Source organism: Schistocerca cancellata, chromosome 4 (assembly GCF_023864275.1).
Source record: "Schistocerca cancellata isolate TAMUIC-IGC-003103 chromosome 4, iqSchCanc2.1, whole genome shotgun sequence".
Taxonomy (NCBI): domain Eukaryota; kingdom Metazoa; phylum Arthropoda; class Insecta; order Orthoptera; family Acrididae; genus Schistocerca; species Schistocerca cancellata.
The window spans coordinates 565,940,342-565,960,804 of NC_064629.1; the positions used below are offsets into that span (position 1 = coordinate 565,940,342).

At 44.2% G+C, this 20,463-nt stretch overlaps 1 protein-coding gene across 1 annotated transcript in view; it reads left to right on the forward strand.

Moving 5' to 3' along the window:
* Positions 1 to 20,463, forward strand: part of LOC126183286 (beta-1,3-galactosyltransferase 5-like) — a 325,368-nt gene that overhangs the window by 34,328 nt on the left and 270,577 nt on the right. Inside the window, exon 2 of the mRNA XM_049925118.1 lies at positions 4,687 to 4,798. The gene's annotated coding sequence lies outside the window, so the exon portion shown is untranslated. The remainder of the gene's footprint in view (positions 1 to 4,686; positions 4,799 to 20,463) is intronic.

A 20,463-nucleotide genomic window follows, 5' to 3' on the forward strand; every position in this document is an offset into this window, starting at 1 on the left:
AAACCAACCAACCAACCCTAACTATTTCCGAAATAGAATGTTCCACGCCTCTAGCTCAAACTACAATTCCGCGTTCGATGTCTGTTAATTCCCGTCGTGCTACCATAATAACGTCTGACACATTTTTACATGAATAATCTGAGTATAAATAACAGTTCTGTCAATGCACTGCCCTTTTATACATCGCGTACGCCATACTGCAGCCATCTGTCTATGTGCATATCGCCGTCCCACGACTTTCGTCATCTCATTACATATCTGTACCGACTTTTATAAGCGGCAGTCAAATGAAAACGACACAAATGGAAAAATGTAATTGAGCTGTTTGTTATTTCAAAAGTAATCGTCACAATTGTTTATACATTTATGCCACTGAGAGAGAAGACCGTCAATGCCTTCATGGAAAAATGTTTGCAATTGCCTCACAAACCATGATTGTACCCAGGCGTGCACCCCTTGGTCCGACGCAAATCGATGGCCACGAATGCCTTGCTTCAGGGTTCTAATAATCTGGATTGTATGGACGGGACCAAATGTAGCCAACTCCGCTGCAGAATATTCTATGAGGTTTCGGGATTGGAGCCGGATCATGTTGAATTCTTGCCTCAGCAATTCGGCTGGCAACTGTTCAGCCATCTTCAGGTGAATGTCCGCCACTGGAGACTGTTAGTTCATAGTGTCGGCTTTATAGCAAAAATTGGCACGGAGACGCATGTGCACTGGCGGCTTTCACAGGAACGCCGTTTATCACTGCAGAAGTTTCGATGGGAAGTCCTTACGCATACTCAAATACAGTTCCGATCTCTTCCCACGAGATTTACATATTATTGGAGCCCTGAAAGAAGACATTCGTGGCCGTCGGTTTGCTTCGGATGAAAATGTGTAGGCCTGGGTACAATCAATGCTTTGTAGGTGACTGGACAATTACTCTTTCTTTAAAGGATTTTAAGTCCACCTATAAGGTGCGACGGGCAGAGGTCCACGCTTTCAGTGCGGATGCACACGAAGCCTGATCTCTCGGAGGAATCCGAAATGGCGAGTAAGGGGTTGATGGGTAGGTGACGTTACGCTTGTAGTGTGCAACATCGTGGGGATTTGGGGTGCATGCGAAGCGTGCTAGGATGGCTGAGGCAGTTAAGGCGACCGCTCGCATTAAGCGGAGTTCGAGTCAGAGTCCGGGTCTTGCGCAACTTTTCACCTGCTGCCGTTGATTAATTTCAATGTCTGAATGCGGCTAATGTCAGTGAAGACCTTAGAATATCATTTGCATTTGACTGTTCCTTATACATTGACATCCACAGAAAAATAACTATAGCGAATTTCACTATACACAGACAGGATAACAATGCTTTTTGCTTACTCACTGCAACAACTTTCGGCATCTACATAGATCTCTATACTCCAAAATCCACCTTACGGTGTGTGACGTAAGTGTTCTTCTGGTACCATTGGAATCTTCCACCTTTGCTGTTCCTATCGATCGGGAAGAAAAGGCTGACGATAATCCTTAATATAAGTTCAAACTTTGCGAATTTTACAGGTATGGCGATTTCGTAAGAAGTATGTGATTGTAAGTCATTCTTTCCCAGATCTTCTTGGGACTTACGCTCTTGTAATTTTAACGTAAATCTTTCCGTTTTGCATAACTGCACAACACCTATTTTGCAACGTCTGCCACTGGTGTTGGACGAGCATATCCTTGACGTTCTCGTGCTTTTTAAATGAACGTATGACGAAACGTGCTGCTCTTCTTTGAATCTACTCCATCTCCTCTATCAACTGTGCCTGTTAATGGTCTCAGACTGATGCGCGATGCTTCGGGTACGATCGAAATAGGGATTTGTAAGCTATCTCTTTCGTTCACGGATACATTTCCTCAGGACTGCTTCAATGGATCTCAGTCTGGCGACTACAGTCAGTTTTATTTGGTCGTTCCACTTCTGGTGGCTCTGGACGGTTACTCCAGATATTTCAGGTTTGTTACTGTCTCCGGTGACTTATCACCAGTAGTATAATCATACAGTGATAAGGGCTCAGATATTGATGTTTCTGTCTGATGCAATTGGCTAGAATTAAGTGGCCATTACCAAGAGGTCCGTCGATCATACCCACTCACTGCTACCAATTGCAACGCATCCAGGATGTGCGATACAGGGAGGGGGGATGGAGACTGGGTGGTACTTAACCTTGGGACTGGTTTGCTTGGACACACTGGTTCCCGAGTGGAAAGCCGCTGAGCTCTTACCAAAATTTATTTTAGCACCAAAGCAAACAGTACAGACATCACTACTTGAGCAATACAGGAAAAGACATACATAATTTATAAAAGCTCTTTCTAACAAAACAAAGCATATGAATTATTAATTCCAGATAACAATACAATTAGAGCTCTTAGGTTAGGAAAACAGGTTTCATTTAAATCTGTGCATGTACTAAATTTATTGACATAAGTGGATTCTGGACAATTACTCTTTTCTTAAATGAGTTTAAGTCCATTTATTCCAGAGAGGCACCTCAGTTCAATCTCTGCCTAACGTTGCAAATTATTTTTTTTAGAATTCTTTATCCCAAATGGCCGTGATTGACCAGTAAGACAGTCAAATTTTAAATTAAAAGAAAAATATCATAGCATAAAACAAGCGGGTGTTACTGACCACCATGGCTAACCAGTAGACGAGAAAAATTTGAATATTTAAAGCAAATAACACGACATTAAGCAAGTGACCATCATTAACCAACAGCTAATCTACTTTCACAGAACAAGACGCAATTTTACTGAGAGAACTCCCGTGGGTAACTGGTAGTATGAGTATATGAATAACTAAATATTCTTTAACCAAGAACGGTCGTAACTGACCAGTAAAGAAACAATTAGATGACATATTTAAAAGCAGTATAATACAGCTTTAAACACTAACCATTACTGTCCAGCAGCTAAAATACTTATACAATACGAGGCATGGTTTTACTGAGAGAAGGCCCAAAAACGATTGGCAGTGTGAGCATATGATTAAGCACGTATAGGCAAGTACGGCAGTAATTAACCAGTAATAGAAAACAGCTGGATTAAATATTTAGAAGCAAAATAGCACGGCATTAAACAAGCGGGCGTTATCAATCAACAGTTACGCCACTAGCACAATACCAGGAGTAATTTTACTGAAATAGCGCTCGTGAGCAATTAGCAATTTGAATATGTGAATATGCAAATTTTCAGAAAGAAGATGGGCCGTAACTGACCTGCAAAAACAGTCAAATCTAATCTTTATAATAAATATAACATAGTATTAACAAAGCGGACATTTTTGACCAACAGCTAAGCAATCCAAGCTTACGAGTTGAAACGGCTCTGACTGGGCGATGGCCAACACCAAACCATTTAAGGGTATTGAGACTGGAGTATTCTTGAAGCAACAAGAACGGTCGCAGTGAGTGAAGGGAGGCCAGGAAAATTTTAAACATCACTTTTCTGTAACAACATGGCAGTGCATAATTAAGGGAAAAACCATAACGATACAGTTAACCACAAGTATCTTAATTCTCACTGAACAAAGAGGAACAGACTTAAGAATACAGAACAGCTTCAAAGAATAGATATGTGAGCTTTTCATAGTCACCGAGCGGTACTCATACAAGGCACGCGAAACTTTCAATCAGCTTACACTCAGAGAAAGGTGCCGTTTTACGACATCTTTTCCAATTGCCAATTCTTCCGCAGACTGCACAAGGTAATTTCATGAAATGGTCAAATCACACAGAACACTATAACAGACATAAAGATACAATTGGATACAGCATAATTGAAGTCGCACGCCTGCCACAAGGCCACGTTAACAAGAAACTGTGTACACATCTGCGATCAACATAAACTCTCAGTCAGATCAGTGCCTTTCAGAATTTCAACACTTACTTATGCGTAGGAAAACAGAGCACACAACACACACTCGTCTTCGCGCCACCCCCCCCCCCCCCCGTGCCACCCCATCACCCAGCCCTCCGCGCCGCCACCACACAGCCCAAGGCACAAAGCAGACAGTCTCAAACATAGAGCAAAGTTACGGCGTGCTGGGTGAAAGTCAAGGAACACGTTTATACAGTTCGGGAATACTGGCTGTAGTTCCACAGGCAAGGCATACGCAAAGCCAGATCGCACCAAACCCGTTTCCACGGCCACAACCAAGTATCAATAGACTTCGCGCTCTGCCGCATACGCTTCCGCTGACAGCGGCCACCCGTCTCTCGCGCGCAGTACTGCCGCTACGGGCTTCTACCCAACACCGATCCGTGCGCTCCGTTGACTCTGCAGCCGCCTCTGTCTGTCAGACATCAGATCTCACTCCAAACTCACTCCTCAGCGCCGCGGACCGCCCCCTCTGGCCTGCAGCCACACGTAAATATCTTTGCGCGTCGGAGTCTACCGCGGTCCAAAATCGATGAGCACGCATCAATATCGTTTCCCAAGGAGCGCCCCATTACTTATGAAATTTTCAACGTCTCAGTCTTCGGGAGGCATCTCTCGCGGTGTCCAGCACACAATTCACTCAATGTTGGAAATTATTAGTCAAAAAAATGGCAATTTTGCTATCTCACTGTGATATTCAACTGTATAATAAGATGTTTATTATTGGAGAAAACAATATTTTCTGATTCCTAATTAACTGTAAAACTCTGTCTCTTGTATTCCAGTTTTCCACACCCAGCCAGTCAGTGGTGTCCTCTGCGACGCTCTGCAGTGTGCATTACCGCTTGACAGCTGTTTGGATCACCGCCAGCTGCTACTGTTTCTGCCTTCTGTTTGGTACGTCGCTGCTGTTTGACCCAATAGCTTTTTATATTGATTATTTCTTCCCTTCAAAGTACTTTTGTTTTATCTGTAATGATTGTTGCTTTGTGTGACATAATGAGGATACCGAACAATGACATACACTATGTTGACAAAACTTTGTTTATAGTTTTTATAGACTATGACAAAGTTTTTGTCGGATTGGTTAGACGAATTGTGAGAAATTATGGAAGAAAAAGTAGTGCCAGCCCATTTACTAAAAAGCCTCAACCATGAACAAACATAGAGATAGAGACAAACGTACAAAAAAAACTAATAATTCTAAACCAGAGTATTAAGACGAAAGTAACCCTTACCACCTACGTTACATAACTTTTATACTGACGATGTCATTCTTAACTAGAAAAAAATTGTTAGCTGGGAAAAGGGCTAAATAGCTTTAGAAGTCGGTCTAGGATCTGCACTTAATAAAAAAACTATAATTTTAAAATATATTTACATTAAACTGAAACACAACTATTCACCGGAAAACGATTGACAAGAGCAAATACTCTGGTGTGAAAGACTTAATGCACAAAGGTAACTTTCACATGATGTGTGCCTGTCAAGTAACGTAGTTCAGTGAAACTTGGCATACGAAGAACTTCTACAACTAGTACAGTTAACTGAACGAAATGCGCAGTCAGACGAACAGAAATGACACTTTTATTCAAAGACAATAATTACACTGAAGTCACCGCGATTTATGATGGTCCCTGGACGTTACAAAAGGCGGGACATGGTTCTTAATAGGGTGTGTGGTCACCACGGATAGCAATGCTTGCTGTGCAACGTTTACCATGCTGGCCACAAGACTAGTAAGGAGTTAGTGTGGTAAGGCTCTCCATCCCCCCGCCCTGACAACCTGAAGTATAGTGTCTCAGTAACGTACACCGGTGAGTGTACCATGTCCCTATGCTCGTGCTGCATTATCCCTCCCCACACCATATCGCGTGGACCACCAAAACGATCATGTTCGATAATCATTCTTGGAGCATTAGATAGTCCCATCACTCGCCATATGAGCCTCCCCCAGAATTGATTGCTTTGGTGGTCCAGGTATTATGGCGTGGGGAGGAATGATGCTGCGTGAGGGAACTGACCTCCAGATATTTGAGCATGATACACTCACCAGTCAACCTTATTGTGACTTTTCAAGGGTGCACTCGGCCCTGACTTCATTTTTATAGATGTGTTGATACAGTGTTAATACAAAACAGAAACAGATCCTGCATATTACACAGTTATACAAAATTAATGGGTCCAATACTCCAAAAAGTCTAGTTCTGTTCTACAAAAATGTATTTACAAGATTAATAATAGGTTACTGGTGGCTTGTTATATCTCCTGCAGCTATGTAGGAGCAACATACACTCCTGGAAATGGAAAAAAGAACACATTGACACCGGTGTGTCAGACCCACCATACTTGCTCCGGACACTGCGAGAGGGCTGTACAAGCAATGATCACATGCACGGCACAGCGGACACACCAGGAACCGCGGTGTTGGCCGTCGAATGGCGCTAGCTGCGCAGCATTTGTGCACCGCCGCCGTCAGTGTCAGCCAGTTTGCCGTGGCATACGGAGCTCCATCGCAGTCTTTAACACTGGTAGCATGCCGCGACAGCGTGGACGTGAACCGTATGTGCAGTTGACGGACTTTGAGCGAGGGCGTATAGTGGGCATGCGGGAGGCCGGGTGGACGTACCGCCGAATTGCTCAATACGTGGGGCGTGAGGTCTCCACAGTACATCGATGTTGTCGCCAGTGGTCGGCGGAAGGTGCACGTGCCCGTCGACCTGGGACCGGACCGCAGCGACGCACGGATGCACGCCAAGACCGTAGGATCCTACGCAGTGCCGTAGGGGACTGCACCGCCACTTCCCAGCAAATTAGGGACACTGTTGCTCTTGGGGTATCGGCGAGGACCATTCGCAACCGTCTCCATGAAGCTGGGCTACGGTCCCGCACACCGTTAGGCCGTCTTCCGCTCACGCCCCAACATCGTGCAGCCCGCCTCCAGTGGTGTCGCGACAGGCGTGAATGGAGGGACGAATGGAGACGTGTCGTCTTCAGCGATGAGAGTCGCTTCTGCCTTGGTGCCAATGATGGTCGTATGCGTGTTTGGCGCCGTGCAGGTGAGCGCCACAATCAGGACTGCATACGACCGAGGCACACAGGGCCAACACCCGGCATCATGGTGTGGGGAGCGATCTCCTACACTGGCCGTACACCACTGGTGATCGTCGAGGGGACACTGAATAGTGCACGGTACATCCAAACCGTCATCGAACCCATCGTTCTACCATTCCTAGACCGGCAAGGGAACTTGCTGTTCCAACAGGACAATGCACGTCCGCATGTATCCCGTGCCACCCAACGTGCTCTAGAAGGTGTAAGTCAACTACCCTGGCCAGCAAGATCTCCGGATCTGTCCCCCATTGAGCATGTTTGGGACTGGATGAAGCGTCGTCTCACGCGGTCTGCACGTCCAGCACGAACGCTGGTCCAACTGAGGCGCCAGGTGGAAATGGCATGGCAAGCCGTTCCACAGGACTACATCCAGCATCTCTACGATCGTCTCCATGGGAGAATAGCAGCCTGCATTGCTGCGAAAGGTGGATATACACTGTACTAGTGCCGACATTGTGCATGCTCTGTTGCCTGTGTCTATGTGCCTGTGGTTCTGTCAGTGTGATCATGTGATGTACCTGACCCCAGGAATGTGTCAATAAAGTTTCCCCTTCCTGGGACAATGAATTCACGGTGTTCTTATTTCAATTTCCAGGAGTGTATAACTTAATTAGATGACAGCGAGGCAGGATATTGTTCCAGAGTCATGCAGAATTTGTTTACTAACCTAGTGGTAGCAGTTGTTATGTAACTTAACAAACGTCAATTCATAGAGCACTCTAACAAACAACACCGACACAGATTAGATCCGCATGGACTGAACAAATAGCGTTTTCCCCCATGGGGTGTTCATATGGATAATACTAAAATAGAAAGCACCACATTTGTACGCTGGACATGAAGTTCAATACCAAGTCCCCTTCCCCAGGTGGTGTTGGTGAAGAGATATCTACATTGACTCCTTCCTGTCTTCTTTTATTCACTTCATAAAATACACCATAAATACATAATTTCCTACTTCCAAATTCCTGTATTTTTCTTTAAAAAATAAGTGTAATTGCTGTAAATAAATAGAGAATAACACCAAAGTGCAGGCAAAAGATCTCCACGCAGCCCCACCTCAACGTGGTACTACATGGGCAACAGTGCCCGTGGCCTCAACTGCGACGCATAATTCCGCTGCACGGTGGTGGCCATAGGTACTGGCTAAGTGGTCTGTGTGGAGTACTACGGTCTGTATAAAGTAATAAGATGGCAGGCCCTTGTAATCATAATTCCGCTTTTAAAAAAAAGCCAGTATGGTGCCAACAGCTGCCCAAATTACTGCTGCAGAGGCAGTAAGATGAACCCAAGTCATACGCCTAACACTATGGTCTTCTCTCTCGGTAGTGCCGCGTGGACGTCGGGAGACCGATCTTCTTGTGACCGTACATTCTCGTGAGCACCGATGCCAGGAGTCATACACAGTGACTACATTCCTCCCACGTCTTTTTCCAGTATCACAGAAGGAACACCGAGCTTCTCGTAGCCCCATTACAAGACTTCGTTCAAACTTAGTGAGGCGTAGATAATGGCGACTAACATCAACTCACTACGTCCAGTCTCAAAGATAGCAAACGAACTCGACCCCTACATCGTGTATTTAGAGCAAACCTGATTCGCATCCTCATAGTGGCGCTACTAGCGCCACTCTTATGCGAAATTTCAATGGTTCAAAATGGTTCAAATGGCTCTGAGCACTATGGGACTTAACATCTGAGGTCATCAGTCCCCTAGAACTTAGAACTACTTAAACCTAACTAACCTAAGGACATCACACACATCCATGCCCGAGGCAGGATTCGAACCTGCGACCGTAGCGGTCTCGCGGTTCCAAACTGACGTGCCTAGAACCGCTTGGCCACACCGGCCGGCTGAAATTTCAATGGATATCATCTCTCACATGTAGAAACACTCCTATCAACTTTCGTTTATGTCACACAGCTCCTTCTTGGTGTTGTGATTTTTTTCCGTCAGTGTAGTATCGACAGCAATTGAGAGATCTGTACCAAATAAATGGTTCACTAAACAGGTCACAATACAGTTCAAAAGCAGCAAAAAAAGCTTGCCAAATTTAAAAGAACACAATAATCACCATGTCTGGTGAAGTTTTTTAGAAGCTCTAAATTTAGTGCGGACTTCAACGCGAGATGCTTTTAATAATTTCCACAACGGAATTCTGTGTCGAAATCTGGTAGAAGATACGTAGACATTCTGATCTGATGTGAAGGGCACCAGCGACCAAATACAATCAGTACCTTCAAAGCTATAGAAATGATGAAGTTACTGATGACAGTGCCACAAAAGGGGGCGTGGGAGTTACTAAATACGGTTTTCCGAAATTCGTTCACCAAGGAAGACGAAGTAAATATTCAAGAATTAGAATCAAGGACAACAGCCCACGTGAGTAACTTAGAAATAGATATCCTCGGTGTAGCGAACCAACTCAAATTGCTTAAAAAAAGCTATTCTTCCGTTCCAGATTGTATACAAATTATGTTCCTTTCAGAGTATGCTGATATAATAACTTCATACTTAGTAATCGTATAAAACCGCTCCCCCTATGAAAGATACCTATCTGAAGACTGGAAGTTGCACAGGTCACACCAATACGCAACAAAGGAAATAGGACCAACCCGCAGACCCACATCGCTCACGTCGATTTGGAGCAGAATTTGGGAACATCCATCATCTTCGCCTGAAGATGATGGACACGCAATCCATTGAAACGTTGCGACTAGAAGACGACGCCACTCGGCTGATAACCCGTGAAGATTTCATAGCTGAAATACGCAGAGAAAGCCTGCAATCGCATATAACATACAGTGTGTTCGAAGATTATTCACTACCTCGAATAAAACGATCTAGTGACACATAGGCAGCTCGGATTCAGAAAATATCGCTCGCAGGCAACACAACTAACTTTGTTTTGTCCTGAAGTAATGAGTGCTATCAGCAGGGGATCTCAAATTAATTCCATATTTCCAGATTTCCAGAAGGCTTTGATATAATTTCTCACAAGTGGCTTCTAATCGAACTGAGTGCTTATGGAGTATCGTCGTTGTTGTGCGACTGGATTTGTGATTTTTCGGTCAGAAAGGTCACAGTTCGTAGTAGTTGACGGAAAGTCATCGAGTGAAACGGAAGTGATATCTGGCGTTCCCTAAGGAAATGTTATAGGACTTAAGATGTTCCTAATCTATATAAATGATTTAGTAAAAATCTGAGTAGCCGGCTTACATTTTCTGCAGATGATGCTGTCTTTTACCGTCTCTTTAACTCATCAGATGATCAAAACCAATTACTAAATGATTTGACGTATGGAGCGAAAAGTGTCACTTGACTCTCAGTAATGAAAAGTGTGAAGTCATCCACATGAGCACTTAAATGAATCTGGTTACACGGTAAATCACACAAATACAAAATCTGTCGATTCAACTAAACGTCTAGGGATATCAATCAGGAACAATTGGAATTTGAACGATCATATAGAAAATATTGTGAGTAAGGCGAACCAGAGTAGGCATCTTATTGGCAGAACACTTAGAAGATGCAAGAAATCCTCTAAAGAGACAGCCTACACTACACTTATCCGTTCTCTGCTAGAGTATTGCTGTGCGGAATGGGATTCTTACCGGATAGGATTGACGGAGGACATCGAAGAAGTTCAAAGAAGGTCAGCTCATTTTGAACTATCGCGAAATAGGGATAAAGTGTCACCGATATTACACGCGATTTGGGAAGGCAATCATTTAGAAAACAGACATTTTTCGTTGCTGCAAGATCTTTTCACGAAACTTCAATCATCAACTTTCTCCTCCGATTGTGAAAGTATTCTTTTGAGACGGGTATATGAGAAATGATCAACGTAATATAATAAGAGATATCAGAGCTCGCACGGAAAGATTTAGGTGTTCATTTTTCCCGCGCACTGTTCAAGAATAGAACGGCGGAGAAAGAGTGTGAAAGTGGCTCGAGGAATCCTCTGCCAGGCACTCAAGTCTGAATTGCAGAGCAGTCGTGTAGATGTAGATGTAGTTGTAGACAAGATATATGCATGGTGCCAAAAGTGTCAGCTTATCCTGAACCATAAAAAAATAAAGTTCTCCGCATGAGTAGTAAAAAAATTCGTTAAATTTCGGTTACATTACAAAGGAAAGAAAATTAAAGGTTGTAGAATGAACCATACCTAGGGATTACAATTAGGAACAAATTAAATTAACGTAGGGGGAAATGACTATCAGGAGAATACTAGAGGAAGAACCACAGGGAGAATAATCATAGAGAGACTGACTATCGTAATAGAATAAGAGAATTCTGTGCTCACATGGAAATACGATGGGTTAATTTCCCACGTATCATTCGAGAGTAGAACGATCAAGAAATAGCCTGAAAGTGGTTCCACGAAGCCTATCAAATACTTAATCGTGAACTGCAGAGAAATCACATACATGTAATTGTTAATGCATGTCATGTGCATGTAATATATATGGAATATTTTCCCATAAAATTGTGGTCAGTTTGGAGCTAATCGCCCTAGTACTGGAATGCTCGTCGCATCATTATGCCAGTGACAGACACTACTGAGACATGACGTCAAACTGTTCAAACAGAAAGAACCAAGCAACAACATTTCCAGTCACAATAACTTCGAAGTTGCGTCACAGGCATCTATATTATCGCACTTAGAGGTGGTATGGACTCAGGTTTACTGCAGTGCATTTCAATTGCTCCTATTACCTGACAATAATTTTGTTAGGTCAAAATATATCCTATGGAAAGTCCTCAGTTATTTGTTTCGCATTTTAAAATATATAATTATGGGTTTCTCTGGTTAAGTGACAGGGGCTATTAACAAATGAAACAGTATTCAAGTTACCACTACAAGAACACAGCACGTCTGGAGCCACGCGCATCTTGACGCAAGAACCACGTTATATCATATCTAGCCCTTCATTTAATTTCTCCCGTTTCGAGTTTAGAAACAGAACTGGGTACATGATTTAGTCTTTCCATTATTTCTCCTACTCATATCACTCCTTCTATGCAACTTCAATCATTTTATGATCATCAGCTTTTCCCGTATGCGTCAAGTAAAATGAATCGTTCAGTAGTCCACTCCTATCTTATCAACGACTCGATCAGTTAGGCTAGGGCAAACAGATAAGAAGACGAATATGGACTAATTATGTCTCACTGCGAAACGCAGATTTTCTTCATGCATTACTGACTCCTATAAAATCAAAAAGACCAATTAAAGCAGCCAATAACAAATGGCATGTCGTGGCTTAGAAGCATACTGTATAATTACAGAGGAAGTAGGCATTTATTGCTACCTGGAGCTCCTCCATGATTGTATTTGGTATGACTGATGACAGAAGTTATCGAAATTACCGTAAAATTTGCAGTATCTTATTCTTTATATACTGTTCGAGGAAAACTACATTCAGAGATGTTTGCCAGATAGATCAGCCATGCTGAACGTAATGGTAGCATGTCACTGCTATTGCGAAGTGCACACTAGCGGCAACCTTCCTTTGAAATGAAGAAAAGGAAGATTAGGGCCCAACGTCCCGTCGGCGACAATATCATTAGACGCGGAGCACAATCTCCAATAGGCGTACCAGGGAGTGCTGAAAAGTAATGGTTGGTTCTGAGCACTATGGGACTTAACTTCTGAGGTCATCAGTCCCCTAGAACTTAGAACTACTTAAACCTAACTAACCTAAGGACATCACACACATCTATGCCCGAGGCAGGATTCGAACCTGCGACCATAGCGGTCACGCGGTTCCAGACTGAAGCGCCTAGAACCGCACGGCCACGCCGGCCGGCTGCTGAAAAGTAATGCCTCGGAATTTTTTAATCTGGTCTCAATATCGGTTGAGGTATTACACGTTATGCGTAATACTCGGTCGACTTTCACGCTTCGCTGACACAAGTTGCAACCTTCTGCCGCGAGAGGGCTCCGAATTGTAGCGTGTAACGTGGCAGTCGGTGAGTGAGAGACCCTCTGAAAACTGAAAGCACGAATTCGAATAGTTCGTCCATACTTGGAGCAGCCTCTCCTTCAGCATGACAGTGCCAGACCACACACGAGCGCTGCGACATCTGCAACAATCCGACGATATGGCTTCACTGTCGTCGAACGCCCTCCATACAGTCCCGACTTGGCGCCATCCTATTTTCATCTGTTTGAAAACTTAAGGAACACCTTCAAGAACTTCACTTTGATAGTGATGAAACGGTGCAAGCGTCTTCGTCAACAAAGTCAAACACTCTACAGTGACGATACCAACAAACAAGTCTGTCGTTGGGAGAAATGTGTTCATCGTCAGGATGACTATGTTCAGAAATAAATATGTAGACATGAAGAATAAAGATGTAGAATGTTACTGAAATTTGTATCACTTAAAAAGATTTACGAGTTTTCACGTAAAAATTCGAAGGCATTATTTCTCAGCAAGCCCTCGTATGATCGGGCAGAAAATCTGCCGTGACTTTTTCAAAGGAAACATGCCGGCATGCTCTTTAAATACTAAAAATGTACATCAGGACAGTCGGACGGAGATTTAAATCCTGTGCCTCTCGAACGCGAGCAAGTGTCTTACATTACTCAGTAAAATAACATCTCTCGTTGATTATGGTGGCATCCATTTATCGATATTTTGTTTTGTCTGTGAAAATTTGTGAGATCAATTGAGAGATAATTAAGAAACGTGTGATAACATAGTGCTCAGTTACGAACAACAAGAAACTCACCAAGCATACGGAGTACGATATTTTCAAGCCGTAAAGTTCAAAAATGGTTCAAATGGCTCTGAGCAGTATGGGACTTAACTGCTGAGGTCATCAGTTCCCTAGAACTTAGAACTACTTAAACCTAACTAACCTAAGGACATCACACACATCCATGCCCGAGGGAGGATTCGAACCTGCGACCGTAGTGGTCGCGTGGTTCCAGACTGTAGCGCCTAGAACCGCTCGGCCACCCCGGCCGGCTCAAGCCGTAAAGTGTTTAAAAGCAGACTAAAATTAAAACAGCGAGACATATTGAAGACGACACATCGTTCAAGAAACATGTTTGTGCAAATAATAAAAATAAATAAAACACTGTGTTTTGCAAAAGGCAGAGTTGAAAAAAAAAGAAAATTTACATTACAAACACGGAGAAACGGCAACAGGAGCTTCGAACCTATGCAAGAGGATCATCTCTTTTGTATTCTTAGACGGTCGGATAAGAAATGTTACACATTGTCTGACCAGAACCTTACTTATTTTTCTAGAATGTGGCACTTGTTCCGAAATAAGACACAAAGATCAGAAAGTGCAACAGTAATTTTAACTGACACATCCGCTATAATCTTAGTTTTGCGTGGAAACGGGCGTCTGCAGGAAATTTGCCGAGCTGTTGAAGTTACACGTGCTAGTAGCATCGTAGACACGACCGTTGGCAGCATGACGACGTTCACTTGTTCCCGATCACGAAGATGGAAGAGTTTATCATCGAAAGCTCTAGTTTTTATCCTAATTTGAAGCACTAAGAATACTGGTAATATTTTACACAACCAAACATTGAAATTGTTTCCCATCGGCTGCTATGCACATTTGCAGTCGCCGTTCGATATATAAGACGACCAGCGACACGATGCAAGTGGATAACGTAGTGGCACATGGTGTAGTGATTCGTCGGTAGATATCGTCCGGCGTCTTTGGGCCTCCCCGGCCGTTGCTGCTAATTCGTGATTCAGGACGCTAAGCGGGGAGGTCAACAGCGCCCTCCGCTGCTGCCGTAACTGACGGAGCCAGCGGGGATACTCTGCTGGCTTAGTGCTTGTTACATGAACTCAGATTATCGTGATTAGCACACGTTACTTCACCGGAAAAGAGCACGCGTTTCAAACACCTAGTGTCATTTATCAAGCGTTGCAGAGTAAACAGGCAAACTTCTATTTGACTTCGAAACCACGACGTTCAACTGCCTGATGTGTTAGCAAGTAAAAGGGGAAAAACTGATGTCTATGCTAGGTGCATATGACACGCTTTTGGCTGATCCCAAATACGTCTCTTGCCACAGTGTGGGCTGATGAGCGACATAGCCAGAACAGCTTCTACGTGAGCTTTGTCAATTGCAGTTTTCTTCGTCGTCTTCTGCTTGATGCTGAAGCTGTTTGCTCTCTAAAGTGAGCAGATAGCAAGCGTAATTTCCTGGTTCGACGAGCACCATCGATTTGGATACTTATCCCTACATCGTCGTTCGACTTTGACATTCTCCGTATTCAAGAATGTATCTATTTCGTCACTGCTGTACATATCTGCACGCAAGAATCGTTGAAGAAGAAAGAGCTGTCATGTGACAGCAGGTAGGTCGATACGAGACCTATTTCTTTCAGGTCAGCAGTACAAACAAGTAGGAAGCACACATGCTTTATTTAGTGGGCCGGCCGGAGTAGCCGTGCAGTTCTAGGCGTTACAGTCTGGAACCGAGCGATCGCTACGGTCGCAGGTTCGAATCCTGCCTCGGGCATGGATGTGTGTGATGTCCTTAGGTTAGTTAGGTTTAATTAGTTCTAAGTTCTAGGCGACTGATGACCTCAGAAGTTAAGTCGCATAGTGCTCAGTGCCATTTTAACCAGCCATTTTATTTAGTGTCATCCGGAGAGTGAGGTGCCATATTAAAATTGGTACCTTAAGACGGAACCATAAGCTAAAGACAGTCGCTACCGGATGAGAGATATCGACGAGGACACGCACTCAAGAGGTTCCGTACAGCGCCGCTGCTGGAAGCTTACTTATGTCAGACAGAAGTCATAGGATACTTCCTAATATCGTGTCAGACTTCCTTTTGCGTAGAGTTATGCAGCAACTCAATCTGGCATTGATCCCATAGTCGTTGGAAGTCCCCTGCAGAAATATTGAGCCATGTTGCCTCTATAGCAGTCCACAATTAAGAAAGTGTTGCCGCTGCCGGTTTTTGTGCACGAACTCACCTCTAGTTTTTGTCCGATAAAAGTTCGATGGATTCATTTTGGGCTATGTGGGTGACCATATCATCAGTTTGAATTGTCCACAATGTTCTCCAAACCAATCGCGAACAACTGTGGCCCGGTGACATGTTTGGAAACATGAAGTCCATGAATTTCCAGTCAATGTTCCATTCATTTGGGCCAGAGGACCCAGTCTATTCCATGTAAGTACGGCCCACACCATTATTGAGCCACCACCTGCTTTCGCAGTGCCTTGTTGACAATTTGGGACCACGGCTTCGTGGGGCCTGCGCCACAATCGAACCCCACTATCAGCTCTTACCAACTGAAACGGGACTCATCTGACCAGGCCACGATTTTTCTGTCGTGTAGGGTCCAACCGTTATGGTCACGAGCCCAGGAGAGGTGCTGCAGACGATGTCGTGCTGTTAGCAAAGGCACTTGTGTCGGTCGTCTCCTGCCGTACCCATTAACGCCAGATCTCATCGCACTGTCCTAACAGATACGTTCGTCGTCCGTGAGGCATCGATTTCTGCGGTTATTTCACGCAATGCTGCTTGTCTGTTAGCACCGACAACTCTATGCAAACGTCGCTGGTCTCGGGCGTTAAGAGAAGACTGTAGGCCACTGCTTTGTCCATGGTGAGAAGTAATGCTTGAAATGTGTATTCTCGGCAAACTTTTGACACTGTGGATCTCGGAATATTTAATTCACGAACGATTTCCGAAATGGAATGCTCCATGCTTCTAGCTCCAACCACCAGTCCGCGTTCAGTGTCTGTTAACTCCCGTCGTGCCGCCACAATCACGTCGGAAACCTTTTCATATGAATCACCTGATTACGAATGATAGCTCCGCCAATACACTGCCCTTTTACACCCTGTCACGTGATACCACCGCCATCTGTATATCTGCATATCGATATCCCATGACTTTTTTCACCTCAGTGTATTTGTTCTTAAAGCGTGTCACTGAACCTGGCGTGTTGTAGAAGCTTCTCGTCCCCCTCCAGAAGTTAAAATCGTAGAACTGTCGTCTAGGCTTGCTACGTGATATTGTGACGAACCAGTTGCTCGGCCACCATTGACCAGACGTTTTCATTTGGTGAGAGATCTGGAGAATGTGCTGGCCAGGACAGCAGTCGAACATTTTCTGTATCCAGAAAGGCCCGTACAGGACCTTCAACATGCGGTCGTGCATTATCCTGCTGAAATGTAGGGTTTCGCAGGGATCGAATGAAGGGTAGAGCCATGGGCCGTAACACATCTGAAATGTAACGTCCACTGTTCAAAGTGCCGTCAATGCGAAGAAGAGCTGACCGAGACGTGTAACCAATGGCACCCCATACCATCACGCCGGGTGATACGCCAGTATGGCGATGACGAATACGCGCTTCGAATGTGCGTTCACCGCGATGTCGCCAAACACGGATGCGACCATCATGATGCTGTAAACAGAACCTGGATTCATCCGAAAAAATGACTTTTTGCCATTCGTGCACCCAGGTTCGTCGTTGAGTACACCATCGCAGGCGCTCCTGTCTGTGATGCAGCGTCAAGGGTAACGGCAGCCACGGTCTCCGAGCTGATAGTCCATGCTGCTGTAAACGTCATCGAACTATTCGTGCAGATGGTTGTTGTCTTGCAAACGCCCCTATCTGTTGACTCAGGGATCGAGACGTGGCTGCACGATCCGTTACAGCCATGGGGATAAGATGCCTCATCTCGACTGCTGGTGATACGTGGCTGTTGGGATCCAGCACGGCGTTCCGTATTACACTCCTGAACCCAGCGATTCCATATTCTGCTAACAGTCATTGTATCTCGACCAACGCGAGCAGCAATGTCACGATACGATAAACCGCAATCGCGACAGGCTACAATCCGACCTTTATCAAAGTCGGAAACGTGATGGTACACATTTCTCCTGCTTACACGAGGCATCACAACAACGTTTCACCAGGTAATGCCGGTCAACTGCTGTTTGTGTATGAGAAATCGGTTGGAAACTTTCCTCATGTCAGCACGTTTTAGGTGTCGCCACCGGCGCCAACCTTGTGTGACTGCTCTGAAAAGCTTATCATTCGCATATCACAGCATCTTCTTCCTGTCGGTTAAATTTCGCGTCTGTAGCACGTCATCTTCGTGGTGTAGCAATTTTAATGGCCAGTAGTGTATATAGCGACGGAGTTTGTATGTGAGCCAACATGGCTGTATTCACACCCACTGTGATAGTGGTGCTTCTCAAATTTCGCACATTTCTCAGATACTCGCGAAAGTAATTTCAACGCCTACCTTAGCAAACGTTAAATCACTGTATTTGCCTTTCCAAGAGCTTTCGAATGCCGTTAAACTAGATAACTGGTATGTTAAAAAATAATTGTCTCAATATCTTACCTCAATACATATCTCTGATCAAGAGTTTCATCGATATAGGCTCCAAGGGTGTTACATGACCTGGAAGCTTATCATGCTGGAACCACGTGCTAGTCAGAGAACAATATGTGTATTTTTGTGTACCAAGCAAGAGGTCCACAAGAAATACTGCGAGAGACTGCCACCACAATGGCACAATCACTCGCCTGGCGGCTCCCAGTTCCAGGTAGCAGCCTCCAGACGGCGTTCACAAACGCGGACCTCTTCCCGCTTCTGCACCACTTCCTCCAACTCGCTGTATAGATCCGTCACTAGCAGGGACCTGTTACCGTAGAGAGTGCTGTCAACTGTGAACTACACTGCTTCTGGTTTGTGCTGGCGGACCTGAAATCCTTCCACCGACAGGCGCTGAACCATAACACGCCACAGACACTAAGATACTTCCTAACCAGAAATTGGACAATAGAGTTCAGTGTTCCAGCACACTCAGTACAGTACGCTGAAGACAACCTACCGAATTAGCAGTCGCTATTTACGGAGAACTTGGACCACTAACATAATGTCTGCAACATTACATACAGTTATAGCGACAATGTTATAGACTGCCAGGATAAAACAAAGTTATTTACATTTCATTGTATTAGATTTTGGAAATCAAGTGCCACACATCAATCTGTAGGCTACCGAAGTTATGTACCATTTTGTAACACACTCTTAATAAATGTTATTCGTTATTTCTTACTGTGTTGCCACATTTGTTTTATAGTGCTGCTCTATCGAACAAGTGTTATCAGACGTACACTCAGCCACCATTAAGGGACCATAGTGCGGTAATCGGCCGTCATCCCGTGGGCCACACTTCAAAACAAGCGCACCGCCAGTCACGCAGCCGCATTACCTACAGCCGCCACCGTGGCAGAAAGGCGCTGCCACGAACGCTTAAGCCGCTGCCAGTGATACACAAGCATCCTCTCTCTCCGGATCTCCAGCGGCGGATCTGCTTACGTTCAAACAACTACGCACAGACTCCCATTCTGTGTGTTTGCCATTTCGTAACATTTATAGACTTTCATAGCGGTCAGGGTTCGTCATCTACAGAACAGTCATTGTACTGAAAACTGACTGAATTGTAAAACTTTGTATCTGTATATAAGTCAACATTCAAATCTACTGTTATCAACTGACGCTGCAACTACAGCAAACAAAGCTATGTATTACTTCTGCTGTTTGATATTAGATGTAGAGTAAATTAATATCGGAATTCTCTGTACACGAACCGCATCTGTTCCTCGCTCCTGCATCCAGTAAAGAAGCACAAGACGTGCAAAGGAGGTTACAACACATGGCAGGGAAACAGTTTTCTACTCCTATGGACTTTTGGGCTGAATTAATAGTAGCATTACGTTACAACGCTCACATCATATGTATACTTATCTTTCAACCGTGGGCTTTTGGGCTGAATTAATATTGGCATTCAGTTACTAAATTCACAACATATATCTATTTATCTTTGAAGTGCTGTTGATTTCCGTGAACCATGACCGCTAGAGAAATAACGATGCGCGTTTGATGCCAACTTTCTTATCTAAATTATTTTCTTCTGATGTAATCCACGATCCCTCTAAGTCAGGAAAGGATGTATTTCCACATCTCGAAACACTTGTTCTATATATACAGGGTGCATTGCGTGAGACTCACCCCTGTCATATTATCAATAGTTCAAGATACTGAAACTAGGCTTTAACCAAATGAAAGTACGAAGAGGTGCACGGAATTTTGCTTTATGGATAATACAGGATGTGTCCTGAGTTGCGCTGGAGCCAGTACGGGGAAAGACATTTGCTATCATGAAAAACACGACGTAAGGCTGACACAAGCGCATTGACGGTTTGTTCTCTTACATTACACTGCATGAAATAATCGTAGGCCTTTTCTTGGGTTGTTAGTACTCTGAAAAAAAAGGGTTGCTGTATATTGTTCACACAGCCATCAAAAACCACGAGTAGTAAAAAAAAAAAAAAGTTGGTCCAATAATTAGCGTTGCACTAATTCCACACCACTCATACGTTTGCATATCATGCAGGCGTTATTGATGTAACTAATGATGA